This window comes from Neomonachus schauinslandi, chromosome 4 (assembly GCF_002201575.2).
Source record: "Neomonachus schauinslandi chromosome 4, ASM220157v2, whole genome shotgun sequence".
Taxonomy (NCBI): Eukaryota; Metazoa; Chordata; class Mammalia; order Carnivora; family Phocidae; genus Neomonachus; species Neomonachus schauinslandi.
Window position 1 is genome coordinate 82913833 of NC_058406.1, and position 11258 is coordinate 82925090.

At 40.3% G+C, this 11258-nt stretch overlaps 1 pseudogene; it reads left to right on the plus strand.

The window, feature by feature from the left end:
• Nucleotides 1-9865: 9865 nt before the first annotated feature.
• On the plus strand, nucleotides 9866-10494 carry LOC110580496 (annotated as a pseudogene).
• The last annotated feature ends 764 nt before the right edge of the window (nucleotides 10495-11258 follow it).

The window sequence follows — 11258 nt, forward strand, 5'->3', positions numbered from 1 at the left end:
ATAGATAGATAGATAGATAGATAGATAGATAGATAGATAGATAGATAAAAAGTTGATAATTTCTAAAACATAGCCATATTGGGATGTAGGGCAATTACCCACCTCAGCAATTTTTAATGATATCATGTTGTACTAGAAAATTAATTGGTTGATCTTCCAATAAGGAATATTAGGGAAAGAACATTGTGATTATCTGCATGGTCTATTTTAAAGTTTAAGAAGGCATGTTAGACATTATTTCATCAAAGGTAGTTAAAATAACAGTTTTAGACTTTAGAGGGATAAATGTCGTTTGAAGAATATTTAAATAAAATGCTTCATTCCTGAGTGATGATGGATGAGGTACCATTATATTACATTTTGATGATGGCTCTGTGCCTTGGTTCTTCACTAATCCAGATCAATCTTACTCTTTAACAAGAGAAGTAAGTTTGCCAGTATAACCAGTATGCTGTGATAATTTAATAAGTTTCAAAGATAGTTGAACAAACATGAGACCTGTCATCATATCTGTGGACATTATAACCTAGTGAATTGTAATCCATTTCCAATATGTTTTCAACTGCTATATCTAGTTTTAAAAATGTCATTTTTATGTCTGTGTGCCAAGAAAATAAAAATCTTTTCTAAAGGACCATATTTTATTTCATTCCATTATTTACCAATTAACTAATCTGTTGACTACTACCATTTATTCAGGGCTTGCTTATTTTAGGTACTTATTTTTTTGCAGGATGTGGGAGGGCAAAAAGAAGAGGAAGATTTTTAAGCTGTTTGGTAATTTATTTAATAGTCATATTGAAATTAGGAGCAAAATAAACTTTTGATATAAAATTAGATCTGTTAGCAAGTATACACTCCCCTAGTATTTCTTTTTTTTTTTTTTTGCTGTTACGACTTTTTTTTTAACTTTTATTTATTTTTTTTGTTTTTTTTTTTCATTTTTTTATTGTTATGTTTGTCACCATACATTACATCATTAGTTTTTGATGTAGTGTTCCATGATTCATTGTTTGTGTGTAACACCCAGTGCTCCATGCAGAACATGCCCTCTTTAATACCCATCACCAGGCTAACCCATCCTCCCATCCCTCTTTTTTTTTTTTTTTAAGATTTTATTTTTTGACAGAGAGAGAGTGAGAGAGGGAACACAAGCAGGGGGAGTGGGAGAGAGAGAAGCAGGCTTCCCACAGAGCAGGGAGCCCGATGCGGGGCTCAATTCCAGGACCCTGAGATCATGACCTGAGCTGGATGCTTAACTGAATGAGCCACCCAGGCGCCCAAGCCACCCAGCACCCCAAGCCACTCAGCACCCCTCCCCGCCAGTATTTCTTGAAACCTTTTACTCTACCATGAATTTTTTATTTACCTTTCATCAACTTACTAAAGGCAAATACTATAGGCCAGAACAGATATAATGTAGATGTGTGCCTCCCAAAAGTGGCCATAAAGATTGTTTCACATGTCTTTTTTTTTTTTTTTTAAGAGGATTTATGTATTTGAGAGTGAGCAAGCACGGGGAAGGGCAAAGGGAGAGGGAGAGAGAATTCAAGTAGACTCCCCGCTGAGCATGGGGCCCAAAGCAGGGCTCCATCCCAGGACTCTGAGATCATGACCTGAGCTGTATGCTTAACTGAATGAGCCACCCAGGCGCCCCATTCTACTTTTGTTTTGTTTTGTTTTTAATTATAATATAGAATAAAATAACATCAAATGACCAAAGTTGATCCATTTAGTCTTTGCCTTTAATTACTGTTGGTTCATTTTTACTCTAGATAATTATCTCTATCTTCAGATAAAAAGTAATTACCTAGAAATCCAAACTTCTATCAGTTTTTATGAGTGAATTTGTCAAACTTGACAAACTTATTTATATAGATCCTCAATATGCTAAAATAATAAACTCAGGTAAGTTGTTTAGTTTGTTTGTTTTTTCCATTTGTACAGGCCTTGAATTATTAATACTGATACTGTATCATTTTGGCTACAATTTTTTTCCCTAATATTTGCCTTGTTATTTTGGTTAGAGGCTTTTTTGTTTAACTTACAAAAGCTTTTAATTTTTCTTCAATCAAATCTCCTGTTTATCTTTGTGAACTCTTCTATCTCTCCAAAATTTAATCAACCTCATTCAATAATTTAATAAACTTTTTCTTCTGATTTAATATTTGTGTTTTATAGCAATATCCAGCAATGAGGTGAAACATTTAGTTTTTTTCTCAACTGTAACATTCCAAACTCATGAATTGAATATGACGTACAGTGATTCCATTTTTCAATTATTTAATTTCTGGGATATCCTATTGAAGTTATTCATGCCTATGTACTCATTTAACTATTATAATATTTTGTTTTAATATTTTTAGAGCTATTTCTTACCAATCTCCTACTCTCCTTCTTTGGAATCCTGTCTTATATACCCCTCTTTGTTCTTCTTAAGTACTTTTACATATCCAAAAAGTATTCCCTTACTGTTTTTACTACGTATACTCACACTGTAACTTAATGTGATAAGAACTGACATTAACTGTATTTACTCTCATCTAGGAACATAGGCTGTCTCCATTTATTCAAAACAATTTTTAGCTTGCTGAAGTTCTTCCTAATTCTTATGTTTTTGGTTGCTATTCTGTATGTAATCCATTCTGGTTCAACTTAATAGCCAATTAGTTGGAATAAAAAATTCAGACTTAATAAACATTTATGAGCCCCTACCATGTAATAGTCAATTTTATACTAAATGTATTATACCCATTTTATAAATAAGAACATTGCTGAAGTGTCTTGCCCTAAGTCACACAACACATAAATTACAGAACCAAGATTCAACCCCGTCTTTTTACTACAACTCGTCTCTCAAAGATCCTCAAAATTGCAGTTTTCTGTCCTTGTCCTCACATTTCTTGCCATCATCCATCCATAAGTCAAGCATGGCTATTATCAGTTGCCATCTGATTACAGAAAGCATTAGATCTTGTTCTTCTTGGGTCTAAGCATATCACCTGGTCAAAATGCTGTGTCTGCAGCCATCTGCCTTAATAAGGTAACTAGTTCTTGGCTAAATATTCAGACCCCAAGTGCCAAGCATGGGTTAGGTTACACAATTTGAATACATTTGCAAATATAAGTGTCCTATCAAGTTGAGGCAGAGAAAAGTCAGAGACAATAAGGATAAGAATGGTTAAGAGAGGAGCACCTGGGTTGGTTGGTTAAGTGTCTGCCTTCACCTCAGGTCATGATCCTCCGGAGGTTCTGGGATAGAGTCCCTATTGAGCTCCCTGCTCCTCAGGGAGCCTGCTTCTCCCTCTCTCTCTGCCCCCTCCTCCTGCTTGTGCTCTCTCTCGCTCACACTCTCTCTCTCTCTCATGAATAAATAACAAAATCTTAAAAAAAAAAATGTTAAAAGATGGCCAGCTATCAAAATTCCTACATGAGAATTTGGTAAGAAGTTAAGATTCAAAAAACAAACAAAAAGAACATTCACCCCCAGGCAGGAGAATACCAAAGGAAGCAATTTATATCTATGGAAGTTCACTAACATATGGCACTTCATTCTGCGAATGTTTACTGTTAACATTTATTATAACTGACATATTTTGTAAGTGCAAAACTAAGCACTAAGTCTTCTTAGACACCTTATAATCATAACACACACACACACACACACAAACGATTTAACTACCACATCACATTTGATAGATCACAAAGTCTCACTTTTACCTGACTAGCTTCTCACCTATTCCCCCCTCTTTCTGTTTGCACTCATCTTGTCCTTAGACTAATAAAATGATTTCTTAGTTGGTCACAACTTACTTCATCCCTCATAGAACTATGAGGAAAACCTCTATTGAACACTGATTCTATCCCATCACTGCTCAGAGGACACTTGGGATCCTCTATAATCTGGCCCCTTCTCTCTCCAGTCTTCGTACGATGCCACTGCTTTTTCCAAAGCTGATTCCTTGCCTCTCTGAGCCTGTTTCTTCAACTGTAAAAACAAGAATGATGGTAATACCTACACTGCAGGGCAGTAAACATTCATGACGGTAACCCATAGTATATCAGGATTAAGTTTGATGGCATGTAACAGAACCCAAATAACAGTGGTCTAAGTGAGATTGAGGTGCAGAGGTGTCAATCCAAGGCTGATACACTGGTTCCATGGTCATCAGGAACCAAGGTAGCAACTAATGGACAAAGAATATTCTTATCACTTCCCAGGTATAATTTTTTTAATGTGAGCTCATTGTCTCCTAGATATGAGCAGAGGTGTACAATATCTGTTCACTTGTATTTTGGTTTTTTTTTTTTTAAGATTTTATTTATTTATTTGTCAGCGAGAGAGCATAAGCAGGGGGAGCGGCAGGCAGAGGGAGAAGCAGGCTCCCCACTGAGCAGAGATAATGACCTGCGCTGAAGGCAAACACCAAACCGACTGAGCTACCCCGGTACCTCCCCCTTTTTTATTTATTTATTTTGTTGTTGTTGTTAGATTCTTAAACTTAGTTTAACTTTAAAAAGAGGGACTTCGAGAGCCATTCTGCAAGCTCACTGAAGAGCCAGGAATATTGTACACGATGCAGGCCTGCGCCCGTCACTGCAGCCGACTGCTGAGGGCGGCTCCGGAGGCTGGGCAAGTTCGAGCAAGCGCCACCAGTGGGCAGTGTGTGCTCAGCTCCCGGCCCGACTCACCCGGACAGCACTGGGAAGTCTCAGCAGTTCTCTCCAGCACCCCTTTTACCCTAACTCGGACACTTGCCCGCCGAAATCAGGGTATATATCCTTTCTTTAAAGTTCATAATAATCTAACTTTATAGTAAGTTTAATATAAATTATAAGATATGGACTTTTTTTCTCTCATAAATGAAACTTCGCTTTCCTTTTTGGATCAATAGTGAGCGTAATTATTTCCGCTCTGCCTTGTCACTCTTTACATCAGCCTTTCCAAATAGTCCCAATCACACTTCCCTATTGCGATTGGTGACATTACCCCTGGAAAGGAGGTAACTGATTCTAAAGGAAATGCGGTGACTTTTTAACAAATCACTCAGTAAGAGACAGTGCCAATTATGAAAGCTCTGAAATTACAAATTCTTCACATTTACGTTCATAATGTCATGGTAATTTCTCCAATTCTGTCATCTCTTTATCAGTAAGTTCATTAGCGCATCTTTATAGAAAAGAAATCCCTTGGGCGCCTGGGTGGCTCAGTCGTTAAGCGTCTGCCTTAGGCTCAGGTCATGATCCCGGGGTCCTGGGATCGAGCCCCGCATCGGGCTCCCTGCTCCGCGGGAAGCCTGCTTCTCCCTCTCCCACTCCCCCTGCTTGTGTTCCCTCTCTCACTGTCTCTCTCTCTCTGTTGAAAAATAAATAAAATCTTTAAAAAAAAAAAAAGAAAAGAAAAGAAATCCCTTATTCTGGTAATCATTTCTCAATATATATGTATAGCAAATCATCACACTGTCACCTTAAGCTCACCCAATGTTATATGTCAATTATATCAGAATACAGCTAGGGGAAAAAATGAAACCGAGGCCCCAAACCCAAAATTAAATACATATTATTTTAACAATAGATAGGTTGAAGTTTTAATTCATGAGAAAATTTAAGTTTTTTTTTTCAACCACTAAAGAGATTTTAATTTCACTTTATTAAATTTTTTTTTTTTTTTAAGATTTTATTTATTTATTTGAGAGAGAGAGAATGAGAGACAGAGAGCATGAGAGGGAGGAGGGTCAGAGGGAGAAGCAGACTCCCCGCTGAGCAGGGAGCCCGATGCGGGACTCGATCCTGGGACTCCAGGATCATGACCTGAGCCGAAGGCAGTCGCTTAACCAACTGAGCCACCCAGGCGCCCTTAATTTCACTTTAGTAATAGTATGGGAGAAACAAGAAACACCTTTGCGGAAAGCCTCTTTGGATAACAATGTCTACTACAGTATTAAGAGGTAAGGTATTTCTACGTAGCCAATTTGGGTCAGGAAGATGAGATTCCCACTGCCTTCAAATTATTTCCTCTAATGAGGGGTGGATAGGAAACTGAGTAGAGATGTGGGAGACACTTCCTCATTGTAAAGTATTTGAAGAGGTTGAAAGGCAAGCTCTGTTTTCTCTAGACTATAAAATGTCTCAGCATCTTGATGACTCTTAATCTTTTCCCTGTAGTTAATAAGGTAACTCAATCATGTCCTATTTTGTTCTCAGCCAATTTTGGATGAAGCCTCTCCTACTAAACTCGAGACTTTCAGGGCACAAGTAAATGTCTAGAAATTTTTTTAAAATATGAGACATAACCATAATTAAAATATGACAGTTCATTATTAAGAAGAGAGATCCATAACCTTGGTCCTTTCTTTCCTGGAAGCATTCTTAAAACTGGCATGTTTAAACCTCTTCAAACAAGTTGTAAAGGGAGAATTAGGATACCATCCATTTCTGTTTGGTATTGGAAGAAAAGAAAAAGATCCTGGATGTGCTTGAAGGGGTTTTGTTGATTTGTTTGTTTTCTCCTCAAAATGATCACAAATCCCTCTTGAGTGTCCTATTTTCTAGTCAAGGTTAGTGTTTTTGAATAATAAAAGTGAAGAAACTTCAGGTCTAGCATTACTTTCATATTCATGACCCAGAAATTCATATGTAAAAGAAAACGATTGTGAATACGGCTTGGCTTATCCAGACAATTCCCTCCTCCCGCTTTCTTCTGAATTGGGGCTCTCAGGTCATTATGATTCAAAACCCGGGAAGTGGAAAAAAGAGAAGCTCTGGAGGCTAAGCTGATCTACACAATAAAGAGTTGGAGAAAATTGGGAAAGGAAAGAAAACCTTTGGAGAGTCGATGAAAAGGGTGATGTAGGGTCCAGTGCCCATCCACCCTACATCTGTTACCTGCTTAGGTAACTATTTCTGTCCTCTCTCAACTGAGTCTTGCTCTGAAGAATGTTCCTTCAAATCAAGTATACAGTAATGTTTTTCTAAAGTGAAATGAAATTCACAAGTCACATCCAAACTCGTGTTTAACCCTAACTTCTAGCAAGCGCTGCTATAAAAAAGGCTGACAATTCAGTTTAACTCCCTGCAAAATACCTCTCACACTCTCTAGAGGAGATGTTAACATTACCAAGAAGCAATCAGCTAAAGAGAGGAGACTTCAAGGAATGTTTATGGTCAAAAAATAATTCAGAAAGTAGAAAGTTTGGCACACACAGAGCGCCGAGAGTTCAAATGAAGGAAAGATGGTAATCATTTTCCCAGTTCACCAGAAGCTGGAAGAAAAAATAAATCCTGGAAAACAGTAACCAGGATACAGATGGCAGACGACACTGGGTATTTACCCCAAAGATACAGATGTAGTGAAAAGAAGAGCCATATGTACCCCAATGTTCATAGCAGCAATGTCCACAATAGCCAAACTATGGAAGGAGCCAAGATGCCCTTCAACAGATGAATGAATAAAGAAGATGTGGTTCATATCTACAATGGAATATTACTCAGCCATCAGAAAGGATGAATACCCAACTTTTACATCAACATGGATGGGACTGGAGGAGATTATGCTAGGTGAAATAAGTCAAGCAGAAAAAGACAATTTTCATATGGTTTCACTCATATGTGGAACATAAGGAATAGCATGGAGGACATTAGGGGAAGGAAGGGAAAAATGAAGGGGGTGGAAATCGGAGGGAAAGATGAACCATGAGAACTATGGACTCCGGGAAACAATCTGAGGGTTTCAGAGGGGAGGGAGTGGGGGGGTGGGGTACCCCGGTGATGGGTATTAAGCAGAGCATATGTTGTAATGAGCACTGGGTGTTATATGCCAATAATGAATCATGGAACACTACATCAAAAACTAGTGATGTACTGTATGGCGACTAACATAACACAATAAAAAAAATGAATTAAAAAAAAAGATGGCAGACAACATTTGCACCTTGGCCTTCCTTCTCTCCACAGACCAGGGCTACTCAAAATGCTCCACAAACCAGTGTAGGGAAACAAACTGTATGGGGCACCTGGGTGGCTCAGTCGTTAAGCGTCTGCCTTCGGCTCAGGTCATGATCCCAGAGTCCTAGGATCAAGCCGCGCATCGGGCTCCCCGCCCTTGCGGGAGGCCTGCTTCTCCCTCTGCCTCTCTCTCTCTCTCATAAATAAATAAATAAAATCTTAAAAACAAACAAACAAACTGTATATTACAGGTCTACAAATAAAGAAATACAGAAATTGAGTACAGGCACTTAGAAAATTTTATAGCAGTCTGGAATTGCCTGATCAGATTGATTTTTTTTTAAATATTTTATTTATTTATTTGAAAGAGAGAAACACAGCAAGAGCGGGAACACAAGCAGGGGGAGTGGGAGAGGGAGAAGCAGGCTTCCCGCCGAGCAGGGAGCCCGATGCGGGGCTCAATCCCAGGACCCTGGGATCATGACCTGAGCCGAAGGCAGACGCTCAACGACTGAGCCACCCAGGCGCCCCTGATTTTTATTTTTAAGATTTTATTTATTTATTTATTTGAGAGAGAGAGACAGAGAGCGTGCTGAGGAGGGAAAGGGACAGCAGACTCCTCCCTGAGATTGTGAACTGAGCTGAAATCAAGAGTCAGACACTTAACCAACTGAGCCACCCAGGTGCCCCTGATCAGATTGATTTTCATCACATTTTTCTGGCAGTTCCTTTTTATTTTATTTTACCAAAAGCACTAGTCCAAAATGATTTGGGGGGAAGGATCCTTCATTGGGATCATTTGAGAAGCTCTGCCCTCGTCTCCACTGAGAGAAGGTTCAAAAGTATCAGGACTTACCTAATTTGATGGTAGGAGAGGCCCAACAGCTATCTGCCTTCAGGGTCTTAGGAGCTTCCTCGGAACAGACTCTTGCTAAAAGTTGAGGAACTAGTTTAATGAACTTGATTCAGTAAGAATTGAGAAGAACCTTTGCCATAAGAGGGGAGCAGCATTTTGAGAACATCTCAGTGGTTGTCAATCAACTCTATTTCCATTTTTCTCCATGGGTATGTAAGTCTAGTCCTGGAGAGAGACAAGGCTGCAAGAAATGATTTGTCCTAAATGTAGTGACGCATCAGGCTTCCCACTAACAAGGAGCACTAACTAGAGACTCCCTCTTAATACAAATAAAACAAGGAAGAGGCATTGCATTCCTCACTGCAGACCTGTTTGCTCAGTTTGCTCATAGGAACTGCCCAGTTTAAATAGGCGGTGGAGGGTGTGCCTGGCTGGCTCAGTCAGTAGAGCATAAGACTCTTGATCTTGGGGTCATGAGTTTTGAGCCCCGCCTTGAGCACAGAGATTACCTTTAAAAACAAATCGGGCGCCTGGGTGGCTCAGTTGTTAAGCGTCTGCCTTCGGCTCAGGTCATGATCCCAGGGTTCTGGAATCGAGTCCCACATCGGGCTCCCTGCTCGGCAGGAAGCCTGCTTCTCCCTCTCCCACTCCCCATGCTTGTGTTCCTGCTCTTGCTATCTCTCTCTCTGTCAAATAATAAATAAAATCTTTTTTAAAAAATTAAGTAATTAAAAATTAAAAACAAACAAGCGGGGGTCTCCCGCGACCCTCTCCCAGCCGAGCTCCTACCCACCTCGTTTTGTCCGAAGGCGCTAGGCGGCGCCACCCTCCGGCCGGAGCTGGCACTGCACAATCCCCTCCGACTTTCAATGTTCCACACTCCCTGGCCAGAGTCTCCTCGGCTTTTTTTTTTCCCTCCCACCTCCCCGCTCCGCCCCTCCCGCCCCCAGCTGCCTCTATTTCCTTAAGAAAGGTTTTTTTTCCCTCTCTCCCTCCCCCACACCCTAGCGGCGCGCGAGCAGGCGGGGCGGGCGGCTGAGTTTTCCAAGAAATAACTTCACCAAGATGTCCAGTGATAGGCAAAAGTCCGATGATGAGAGCCCCAGCACCAGCAGTGCTAGTTCAGATGCGGACCAGCGAGACCCAGCCACTCCAGAGCCTGAAGAACAGGAAGAAAGAAAACCCTCTGCCACGAGCAGAAGAAAAACACCAAACTCTCAAGCAAAACCACTGCTAATTTATCCACCAGTGCTAAAAGAATTCAGAAGGAGCTAGCTGAAATAACTCTTGATCCTCCTCCTAAGAGCAGTGCTGGGCCTAAAGGAGATAACATTTATGAATGGAGATCCACTATACTTGGTCCACCAGGTTCTGTATATGAAGGTGGTGTGTTTTTTTCTGGATATTACTTTTTCATCTGATTATCCGTTTAAGCCACCAAAGGTTACTTTCCATACCAGAATCTGTCACTGCAACATCAACAGTCAGGGAAGGGAGTCTTCTGTCTGGACATCTTTAAAGACAACTGGAGTCCTGCTTTGACTATTTCAAAGGTTTTGCTGTCGATTTGTTCTCTTTTGACAGATTGCAACCCTGCGGAGCCTCTGGTTGGAAGCATAGTCACTCAGTATTTGACCGACAGAGCAGAACATGACAGGATAGCCAGACAGTGGACCAAGAGATACTCCACATAATTCACAGAATTTGTATGCATGTGAAGGAGCAGAAGGCCCCTTCTCACTGTGCTGCAAATCTTTATAGCCTTTACTATACGGACTTCTGTGTGTATGTTATACTGATTCTACTCTCTGTTTTTATCCTTTGGAGACTGGGAGACTCCCCAAAAAGGTAAATGCTATCAAGAGTAGAACTTTGTAGCCGTAGATTAGTTATGTTTAAAACACCTACTTGCAGGTCTTGCTTCTTTAGGATATCAAAATGTATTTTTTTAAAAAATTTTATTTATTTATTTGACAGAGAGAGACAGCGAGAGAGGGAACACAAGCAGGGGGAGTGGGAGAGGGAGAAGCAGGCTTCCCGCTGAGCAGGGAGGAAATCCTCTCATTACAAACTGACAAAAGTAAAAGGTAAAACATTTTTCACAACAGCATGAACCACATACTCAAAAATAGATCTGGGCTTAATACAAATGACATAATTCCTAGTCATCTATGGCTACTTTTATAACTTCATACAGATAATGAATTAGGCTAAAATGCACTATAATATTTGGTAGACTTCAGGACCAGTATACTTAGTACATCACAAAATACATTTTGGGGGCGCCTGGGTGGCTCAGGCGTTAAGCGTCTGCCTTCGGCTCAGGTCATGATCCCAGGGTAATGGGATCGAGCCCCGCATCGGGCTCCCTGCTTGGCGGGGGGCCTGCTTCTCCCTCTCCCTCTGCCTGCCACTACCCCTGCTTGTGCTTGCTCTCTCTCTCTGTAATAAATAAATA